The sequence below is a fragment of the Ixodes scapularis genome, unplaced genomic scaffold, assembly GCF_016920785.2.
Source record: "Ixodes scapularis isolate PalLabHiFi unplaced genomic scaffold, ASM1692078v2 ptg000712l_1__unscaffolded, whole genome shotgun sequence".
NCBI lineage: Eukaryota > Metazoa > Arthropoda > Arachnida > Ixodida > Ixodidae > Ixodes > Ixodes scapularis.
In genome coordinates, this window is record NW_024610026.1 from 61,739 (window position 1) to 73,122 (window position 11,384).

The 11,384-nt window shown below is 46.5% G+C and overlaps 1 pseudogene; it reads right to left on the bottom strand.

Annotated features, from left to right (window-relative positions):
- Nucleotides 1–2,510: 2,510 nt before the first annotated feature.
- On the bottom strand, nt 2,511–3,074 carry LOC120839940 (annotated as a pseudogene).
- Nucleotides 3,075–11,384: the final 8,310 nt, after the last annotated feature.

Below are 11,384 nucleotides of genomic sequence, written 5' to 3' on the forward strand. Positions count from 1 at the left end.
ACTTCCAGAACCTGTTCTTGCACTAAACAATTCCACAGTTTCTGTGAAGCCTGAGCAGAAGTTTCTGGGTCTTACATTTGACTGCAAACTAACCTTTGGTGCCCATATTAAGAATATAAGATTAAAAGCTCACAAATCATTTAATATTTATAAAGTCCTGTCCCACCGATCCTGGGGTTCTGACCGGACGTGCCTTTTGAGGATATATCGCTCAATAGTGCGATCACGACTGGACTATGGCAGTATTGTTTACGGTTCAGCTAGGCCTTCCATTCTAAAAATGCTCGATCCTATCCATCATCTTGGGTTGCGACTTGCGACAGGTGCCTTTCGCACGTCTCCTGTGCCAAGTCTGTATGCAGAGGCCAACGAGCTGTCTCTTGAGAAGAGAAGATTTTCACTGGGATTTATGTATTCCCTGAGAGTCAGGTCCATCTCTGATCACCCTGCGCGAATGGCTGTGGAAGACATGCACTCTGAAAGGGTGTTTCAAAACAAAGCCACCATTGGACCTCCCTTCTTTTTGAGATTGAAAAGTGCCAGTGAGAACATGGGACTCGATTGGAGGCCCCCTGTAGTGCAGTCTACTGATGCGGGAGCACCTTGGGAGCACCCTGTCATTAAGTGCGACCTTTCACTCGCGCGATACAAGAAAGCTGATACTCCTAATACTGTGTTTCTTAAGGAATTGTTAGCACTGCAAAATCTATATTCCGAGTATGTAAGCTTCTACACAGATGGTACAAAGACGGAATCTGCTGCTGGGTGTTCTATGATTGGCCCAACAGTTCAACTTGTTAGGCGAATCAACCCCTCTGCTTCTAATTTTACAGCAGAGCTCTATGGTCGGTCTGCTTCTTAACATAGGCTTCATACTTGCTAAAAAGCTTTCTCGCTCCATCATATACACCGACTCCCTCAGTGCATTGCATGCACTGTTTTCACTAACACCCCTCAAGCACTTCCTGCTTCTTGAACTCCGAAATAAGGTTGTTGCTGCCTCAAGACTGGGATACGAAATTATATTTTGCTGGATTCCCAGCCACGTGGGCATTCCGGGCAATGAGGCAGCAGATCGCACAGCAAGTACTTGTGTAAAGCGAACAGTTGACCTCCACAGCATTTCTTATGCAGATTACAAAGGCCTCCTCAGGCGTCACGTTAAGTGCAAATGGCAGGCTGAATGGGACCAAGAAATCGGCAACAAGTTACACATGATCAAACCTCTTTTGAGCAAATGGCAGAGTGCACGCCACCAGGAACGCTTTTTTGAGGTTGTCCTTTGCCGGCTCAGGATTAGTCACACTCATCTGACTCATGGCTACCTCCTTCGTGGAGAAGGTGCCCCCACTTGTGAGCAGTGTGACAATGCCTTAAGCATTCTTCATATTCTAGTTGAATGTCCTGCTTATCATGAAGAACGGCTCTTGTATTTTTCGCAACTCTATCAAGAACAAGTCCCACTACACCCAGCTCTGCTCTTAAATGATGATTCTCTCGTGACACATACTAGTATTTTCAAATTTTTAGATAGTATCGGCCTTCTACACCTATTGTAGCTTTCTTAACCTACAGATAATGCCCATCACCCTTTTACCTTTTGGTACCCCATTACCATCTTTTATCTAATCACTGGCTACTAAAGCCTCTTTTTTCTCCAAACCTTTTCCAGCAATAGTCTCGTTTTTGGCGCTCTATGGCCTTAGTAGCTTTTGCGCCATAAACACCAAATCAACCAACCAACCAACCTTCTGTTACCGATGCTCTTCGAACTTCTCCTTGTTCCTCAAGCGTAGTAATCATGAAGCGCACGCTTGACGGCAGAAATCCCTGCTGAAGTCTGTCCTGGACGTTCGTCTGCAGCTGGTTTAGAACTTTGTGAACTTCGATGGCAGTCTTCGAGTCTCCTTCGATCTGCAGCACAGTCGCTTGAAACATGGCAGCTTGGCTGTGCAGGAAGTAGAGCCCGAGCTCTCCGCATGCATCTTCAAAAAATGTCTTGATCAAAGAGAGGCACTTGTCTGCCGACAAAAAGAATGACTTCAAAGCAGGAAAGAGTTTCAGCACCCTCTCAACAGCTGGCATCAATGCCAACCACCTGGTCTTACTGTAGCCTAGGAGCCGCTGGTACTCCACTGATGCGAAGTCGCAAAACTCCTTGAACGACTCTACCCTGATTGTATAGACGTAAAAGTATGAATATATCTTGACGACTACAGCTTCAATGTAAGCTGGGAGGCAGTCAGCTGCAGTCTGAATGGTGTTGTGGACTATGTACGCTTCACAGCCAATCCCAATGAGCTTGTGAGTTGTAGTGTCTTGCATTCTTGCGGAGACGTTGTTCTTTCCGTTCCGTGCGGCACCACCAAAGTTGCAGTTGGTGTTGACGGCGATGAAAGCATCCAGCTTCGATGTGATGTCGTTGACTTCCAGTGGGGGGGGGGGGGGGGGGGGTGCTCATGATGTACTGGCTCACCATAATCGAAGTCTCACCTGGCAATGTTTCGATCTCAAGCAGCTTCCTTTGCACTCCAACAGCAGAGCTGAAGTCGGGAACCATTATTGGAAGCACTTTCAGATCCTTGTGGTTCGACGCATCACAGAAGACAGAGATGAACTGAGCGTCCTGGAGGTCGGCCTTCAACTCTTCTGATGCAGAAGGAGCGAACACGTTCAAGGCGACCGCTTCGGTTTTCAAGCGCGCACAGGCAAACTTCTTGTCGAAAAGTTTCTGCAGGAGTTTTGAGGTGCAGTCCATTGATCGAAAGCTTTGGTTGTGGGCAATCGTGTGGAATGCGAACACACCCTCAGAAGCGGCGAGTTTTAACTCCTTGTCCCCGGCGTGTTCTGGCCTGAAGAACTTCGTCAGTGCACTGGAAGAGGCAGCAGCTGACAGGTTCCGCTTGTGCCTCTTGGTACTGATATGCTTCACGATGTCAGAGCGTCCACTGTGGGCGATAGAAGAGTCTCCTCCACATTTATCGCAGCAAACATCGCACTCCGACCTTGTCTTTTTTTATGAACGGGAACTCCTTCCCCAGCGCCTCGTTGAACTTGCACTTCCGCTTGAGCATTGTCGTCTATAGCGCGATAACGGGCGTTAAAAAGCAAGACAGTGTGCTGCCATCGAACAACCGTAATCAAACTCGTTGAGCGTGATGAAGTGACGACGTCTGCGCATGGCGTATGCAGCCGTGGGGATGGTGCGGGGTCGAACGGGATTGTGGGGAAAAAGCGATCTGACAAACGTGCTACAAGACTCAAATGTTTTTTTTTTCCTAGTTCAGCGCAGCAGTTATCGCAGCAGTTTGGTTCTTCACTCTGAAAGTGAGACACAGCTGTCGAAATTATCTTCATTCCCCATCGCAAAAACACTCGAAGGTGTTGTCGGAAAAGGATTTAAAGCCAAGAAAATGCCATGGGGGACCTGCTCGTCGAAATCGAATCAAGTGAGCAGAGTGCTGCTCTCCTTGCCTTGAGGGCTGTAGCTGACCACGAAGTAACGGTCACACCTCGCCGCACCCTAAACTCCATCCAAAGAATTATCTCCGAGAATGATCTGCTTGAGACCACTGACACCGAAATAGTTGAGGGCCTTTCTGATGAAGGAGTTATTGCTGCAAGGCGCATCTCTTTGCGTCGTGATGGCCAAGAACGTAAAACCAAGCACATAGTTTTAACTTTCCAATCTACCACACCTCCCGGCGCGGTGAAGGCTGGGTACCTGCACTGGAGGGTTCGGCCCTATGTTCCAATCCCTCGGAGATGTTTCAACTGCCAGAGGTTTGGCCCCGGCTCTCAGAACTGCCGTGGTAAGGCCACTTGTGCCAAGTGTGGGAAAAATGACCACGCTGCAGATACTTGCTATAATGAAGCCCACTGTGTAGACTGTAGCGATCCACACCCCGCATATTCGAGATCTTGCAAGACATGGAAAGAGGAAAAAGAAGTACTTACCTTGAAGGTCAAAGAAAACCTCTCCTACCCGAAAGCGCGCCGTCGCTTTGCGTTCTTGCGCAAGGGTGGCTATGCACAGGTGGTGCAGTGGGGACCTGCACAGTTGGTGCAGCGGAGACCTGCACCACTGAAGGTCGCGGTGGCAACCCAGATGTCCTTTCTGGACTATGGGATGCCACGACAGTCCCTCACGCCCAAGCTGGAGATTCAACTTCCAGGGTGTGCAATTTCGGCTGGTGGGTCTGGTGACCCTCCCAGCCAAAGCGCAAACACTCGTGCTCCTGCGGTAAAATGGCCTCAGCCCTCTCACGTAGAGGGTACGCAGGCTGCTTCCCAAGCTCAGGATGGGCCGGTGGCTGCGGCAACCGTCCCTCCTCCGCGATCTCCTTCCAGGGAGAAGGGTGGACACTCGCCCACACTCCCTGGAGAGAGCATCATCGAGGGAGCGGCATGGCTCTCGTGCCGCTCCTGCAGCACCTAAGGGGCAGGGACGGGTGCACTTGGGTGATTCCCCGCCCAGCACCTACTCCGCCCATTTGACTGGGGCTGGTCGTGGACGAGGCATAGCGCCCCATCCTCCGAGCCTGCCCAAACCAGCAGCAAAGGCCTCGCCTCAAGAAGTAGAGGCAATGGACGGGGGCACGGAAGTCTCCATTCATGCGTCTGACCAAGACGACATGGACTGGCAGACTCCTAAAAGTAAACAGAAGAACAAAGAACCTGTCATCCCCCCAAAGTGATGTGTTGATCTATTGTTGCCATGAGCGGCAGATTTGTAAGTTTTTATGTATTCCCTTCTAGTGTTACAAGTCAACAACGTTTTACCGTTTTAATTTAATTTTGTTTTTATTATTTTGTTTTTAGAGGCATGACTAAATTTCATTTTATGTAGTGGAACTGCCGCGGTCATTTACGTAATATTGACGGTGTTAATTTTTTTATGGACAATTTACGTCCTATTGTTCTCTCTTTACAAGAGACACACCTCAATGATCATGATAAGTCAATATTGCGCCACCATCAAGTTTTTAGAAAAGATTACCCTGCATCTAATTCATCTGGTGGAGTAGCTGTGGTTGTCCAGAATGGAGTCTCGTGCTCTCACGTTCCTCTGGCTACGCCTCTTGAAGCTGTTGCTGTACGACTTCTCTTGGACTGCCTTATTACTGTCGTTTCTATTTATATTCCACCTAACACTTCACTGCATCTTCATGATCTTCAACGGCATGTTATGCAGCTTCCTCATTCATTTTTACTGTTAAGAGGGCGCGGTACCTCTATTTATTCGTCCGTTTCAGCCACCAGATGGCGCGCGGCTCGAAACGTGGTTGAACGCGCAACTTCTAGATGGCGCCAGTATCGAGGTGTGAAAAGGCCCGCGTTATCCGCTGCGTGAAATAGATCCCGAAATCTGCCGTGTTCTCCCGGCGGAGGAAGTTTCTGCATCCCTCGCGCGCGCTTGGTATGTACGCGCGGTGACCGAGTCCGGCCTCTGCGCTGTGTGATGCAGTGGGTGGCGCTCGTTTCTGTTCGGAGGTAGGAATAAAAATGCCGGTCCCCTTTTTTACGACGCTCGTTTCCATAGGCTTGTTTTTCTTTTTCTTTTTTTATCTCAAGTGACCTACAGTACCGCCTGTTCGAAATCGTCCTTTGCGATGAGCGATTGAGAGTCAGGTTAGCATTTTATTTGGGTCAGCACTACACGTTTAATGGAGACTTCGGGCGGCGATGTAAATATGCATTGCTTCCCAAAGTGTGTCCAAGGTGCGCAATGACAATTTGAAAGGGTATTGAAGGCGCGCGACCGTCGGTTGGTAAAATACGTGCGTTAGATTCACTTACTCAGTCTAATCATTTTTGCCAACGTCTTTTATCTGTTTCGACAAATGACATGGTCGAGTCTATTGATAACCTTAGCTAGATTGGACGTACGGAGTGTCCGGGCTTTAAATAAATTTGCTTCGTTTATGTGAATGAATAACTGTTTTCTCTTTTCCGTGCTCGGTGCTATGCAAAAATCGCTGAGATGTTATGGTAGCTCAGTGTGGCGGCGTTTTGCACGCTGACTCGCTATTGCATTCGCTGTGCACAATATGTGTTCAGATGGAATGTGCCAAATCGTATTTCCGATCGATATGATAGATTTACTTTGCTACAGTGTTAATTATATTTTCCTGATTTAAACTGGTTCGTCCCTGATCTGAGCCTAAGTTTAAATTCGAAGGGCAGACAGACTTAGCGTCGTAACAGCCGTAATGCGCAGAAAGAAATTAGTACCATGAAAGAAAAACAAAAGGATACGAGGTGGCTCAGTGTTATAGAAGTAATGAGTGTGCAAAGGATGGGATACGGTCCATTCGTCACATGCACACTCGTCACAGGACGATTGGTCACAGGACGATTCGTCACACAGGAACATTCGTCATAGGATGACTCGTCACGCGGCCAACCGGTCTCACAATAGTTCGTCCCCCCAAAAATGTATTGTTCAATTTGGTTCGGGCGGACAAAGGCGAAGAATTTGTAAGGAACGTTTTAGCTTCTGATTCGGTCCCGAACATTGAATGTTGGTTGGGCCTCAGAAAGTCGGTCACCTCTTATCTTAGCATGTCTTTCGCTTCTCGAGGTCAAAGAATTTGTAAAAGAACTATCTGGGTCCGTCCTGAACGGTGAATGCGGAGGCCATAGAAGAGCGACTATTTTTGAACTACATTCAAAAGGATGGAGGTGATCGCAACAGAGAGAGCCATGATGCTGCACGAGGGGTACTCGTACACATTCGGCAGAAGGAATTCCGATACTTGTTGGTTTTGTCGAATAGGTGTATGCAAGGCAAAACTAAAAACTAATTTGGCTGCCAGTCAGATTATTGCTCGTTCAAGCCTGCAACTGAGATCAACCTGCTGAAGACCCGTAATATAATGAAAGGAAAAGCGGATGAGTATTGTAATATTAGTTTATATAACCATTGGTTTACGTGACAGTGGAAAATTGTGAAACTCCTCATCAGGGTATGTGGGCAGATGTTGAAATTTACAATTTACTATCGTCCCCTGCTCGATCAATGAGACCATTTGCCCGCATGACGAGTCATCCTGTGACAAATGTTCCTATGTGACGAATCATCCTGTGACCAATCGTCCTGTGACGAATGCGCATGTGACGAATCGTCCTCATCCCGCAAAGGATGCCATCGTACGTGTTTTTTTTTTATTTTTTGTTTTTTTAACTCTCCGCATTGCTGGGAAACGCTCAAGGTACCAGCAAAGACAGCGAGCTGGCGTGAAATTTCCATCGAGCGGAAAACGAGTGTGACTTTTATTTCATCATGCGCTTTCATTTTGATATGGCTCAAAATGGGCGCGAAATAGTAACAGGTAAGGCAACAAAATTTAGATGTTAGGTCTGGAGCACCGCCATACTCAGCCGTGTTGGGGGCATCTCTCGCGAGTCAATACGGCAAAGGTACTGCGCGTCGAACTGTACGTGAGAGTTATCCATTTCAGCGAAACCTTGATTTCGCAAAACTATTGTGTCTCGAGTCGTGGCTTCCAGTACTTGAAAGCCACGAGCGAGAAATAAATGACAGTTGATTTTGAAGGACAATCGTGACGTGGAAACCCATAAAAGAGAGTTCCAATAAGACGAGAGCTTCCCCTTCTCTTCAAGTGCGTGGGTTACGCTCTCAATCCTGCACCTGTGGTAACACCGCAGGCTCCTAAAATGGCTTTGAAAACGTTCCTGATCGCAACAACTTTTTTTTTTTTTGTCGAGGCGCTATTTCATTTTTTTTTACTTTTTGTCTACCTTGATACCCCATCAGGGCAAAAACTACCATAAACTAAAAAAAAAAATAGTGGGCATACAACGACAACGCACCCACTGGGACCCGAGTCAAGGCAAGAACAACTAACTACTAAAAGGGGAAAAAAATCATGTTCGCATACACAGACAGAACGCCTCCATCGATAGAAATGAATCATGCGCTTGTTCTGCCAGTCTCGTTGTGCGTCTGTCAAAAGCCACAAAGGAGGAAGACAATCAGCGCCTACACCACTCCCCTCCACTCCCTCCCCCCCCCCCCCCCCACCACCCCTAAAAAGAAGAAAAGAAAGGTTTCTTGGGCGCGCGCGGGGTCGCCCAAGCGATGACCTTGGAAGGGTATGCGATTGTAGCACGTTTGTCCCCCGGTTGTGCCCCTGTCTCAAATGCCACGGTCCGTTTCTCCCAAGTGCCCATCTTATCTTCCCGAGTATCAACTCCGCAGTGATTCTGAATCATTCCGATGCTTTCCAACGTTGCAAAACTGTTAGACGAATATTTGCACAGAAGTATACTCTGTTCGCAGAACTATCTACGGCGCTAAAATTCAAAAGCGCCGAGTTGGATTGGGGAACTCGTGTAGGTTTAGCTCATCGTTGGAACATTCTTATTCGCTCGATGAACTCCACAAAACGTGTAAATATTAGAATGAACTTTCCAGAGAACGAGAGTTGTTGTCGGGGTTCCAGGCGACCGGACAGGTCGCAATTATTGGCTGATTAAAAATTTTATTTCATAATCACAATCGTATCATCAAGGGCACGCCATTTCCTCATCACTTCTTCTACGAAAAGAGTTGCTGTATTCGTAGCACACACAGACGGAAACGGTTGAGACTGCCCAAATAATATCTTCTTTTGGCAGGTACTGCGCAGCGATTACACACAATGCCTCTAACATAAACATGCTGCTCCACATGTCTATTCACAAGATGCAATACATCGTTCTCCCAACTTTGTTGAAATGGGCATGAAAGCGCGTAACCGTCACTTTTTTAAAGTTCTACTTAGAGGTGAAGTACCGTAAAAAGTCGTTAATTATTTATTTTTTTCCGTTTACTACAAAGCTCGATTCCCTTAAATTTTTGTTTTTATATCGTCTCTACAGCGCTTTTACGTCGGTACTTTCGTGTTAGAGGACATCACATAATGTGCGAAAAAAACAACAAACAAACGGTAGGATCGATGCTGCATAGCCTTTTTTTTTTTGTGGACATCAAGAAAAAAAAAAAGATAGTAGTTGTCTTCACTTCGCACTGCATGTTTTGGCACGGAAGTTCCTATTTGGTTATGATGTCTTTACTTTCTTAAAAATTATATACAGTAATTTAAATTACCGAATTACAAAAACGTCGAAATTGTATAATTGCTTTTCGTTGGGACGCCATGACGACAGCGACACTCGTGTTCCCTCGTGGTTTTCGCCAGCATTTCTACGATGAATTGCCAGGATCGCGAGATGCAACAGCGTGACACTCCGTCTTCTGTGACGTCATTTGTTGCACTTCGGGACAACTTTTGATGTATGGCCAGCATAAGACGCTAACCACACCAGTCGGAGACGCGCTGCAGGTGCCATAGTACTGCTCGTAAAAGTAGCTGTCACGTGCTTTGCTCCGCGACTGAGGGTTGCCAAATTACGGTGAAACGGAGTATAGACAAAACAGACTGGACGACATTTACCGGGCATCTTTAGAGCTGCGAAGCTCAAAATCACGCGTACTCATAAGATTTTTTTTTTCTCGCGTGTTTGTGATTTTTATGATGTCCTGCAAGCAAGAAAAAAATATATATGGTGAAGTCACTCCGAGGGGGTAGCGATAACTGCGAGCCACGAACATGAAGGACTCGCTAACATCCGTCAGGAGTGTGAACGGTAAATCGTCACGCAAACATATTCTCACAAGCTGCAAATATTTATTTGGCTTAGCAAGTAGAATACTAGTATACTAACGACATGTGATTATTGTACACAAGATACCATTTCTCGGTTCTTCAAAACCATTTCCCAAGTCTGAACGGTCGCGCTACGGGCCGCGGCTAGCCGTGCCCTCGATAGACTACGGAGCTGCGTTGTGTCGTCTGCTACTGTACCGCCAACAGGAGAGCGATAGCTCTGTGTTCCACAGATGCGTGTTGCGGTATAACTCTGTACGTCTGTCCTAGAGGAAGACAAAGAGATAGGCTCTGTGACCCCCTCCTAAGCTAACAAAAACAAACAGAAGTATACTCGTTTGGACTGAAAGGTTTACAAAATAGTGACCAGACATTGGAAAAGCATATGTCACAGAACTTGGTTTATGAAATGGCATCATTGTTTCGAGCAAGAAATCACCTGCTCACCACTGGGACGATGAAATCGTCACTATTTATTGCATCAGGTATATTTGCGCTCATGAAGAAAAATCTGAACACATCCTTCTCCCAAAGTCCTATGTCGAATAATAAACACTTTTTTAAACATCTATGCACAAATAACTCATTTTTTTCTACACTTGTATATGCACGTTAATTGACGTCAAACCGTATTTTTGATTAGATCTTGATGTCTACACCAACTACATTCATATTTTTTAGGGCTTTATTGAACGATAACTTCAACTATAGTTAATGGAACACGATGGCTCGATCTCGACAAAAACCTCAACGTGCGAAGCTTCCACAGACGGTCGCTAGCGAGTATTCTCAATGTGAGACTTCAGAAGCTTTCGCTTGCCATAGGGAGCTTGCTTTCGACTACAGCACTGCACGGGCCCGGAAAGCGCTGCTGTGTGGAGAGGTTGACTTACAAGATGACGTGTTACGTGGTCACGTAAGATGGCGTCATTTCGTGCAGCGTGATCACGTAAGATGACGTCATTTCGTGTAACGAGATCATGTAAGATGACGTGTTTGTGTCACGTCATCACGTAAGATGACGTCAGTTCGTATGAACTGACGTCATCTTACGACAACGCCAACAACATTAGTGCCGTCCGGAACCATTGACCTTAGAAACGCGCTTCTTCGCTTGAAGAGCTGATATGCGTTGATTGTTATTTGTTTCTTTTGCCTACTACAGACCATTCAAGAACTCGCCTTCTGGGTGCCACCAACTTCGTCTACTGGGCTGTGAAGCGCGTTCGAGCGTGCGCAATACCTCTCTAGGCCGAAAGATTGTACATTGAGTATGCGTTCACAGCTCAATGACTTTGGCATTTTTCGTCAGGATAGATGCTCCCACGAGAAGAGCGTAATGGATATGTGAATAGAATTGGAAATTTGAAATGTTCTTGTCCAATCGCATTTTTCTTTGGTTATCAACGCTTTTTAGCGTCATCACAAGACGTTCAACCCATAATACACTGGTGATTAAAAAATAAGCACCGAAAAACATGCACCGATTTTCGCTCAAAAATAAACAGCGGAAAAAAACATACCGTAATCATTACCCATGTCACCTTTTTGGGTGATATGTGAATTTCCAGAAGAACAGCGAGTTATCACCCTCCCCTAGGAATACCCTGACTACAGAGCAGGCGACCCGTTTTTCCCCGCGTTATATTGTGGTGACCACGAACCGTACGGAGGTCACAGGACGTCCGTGAAAAATAAAAAGGAGGAAAA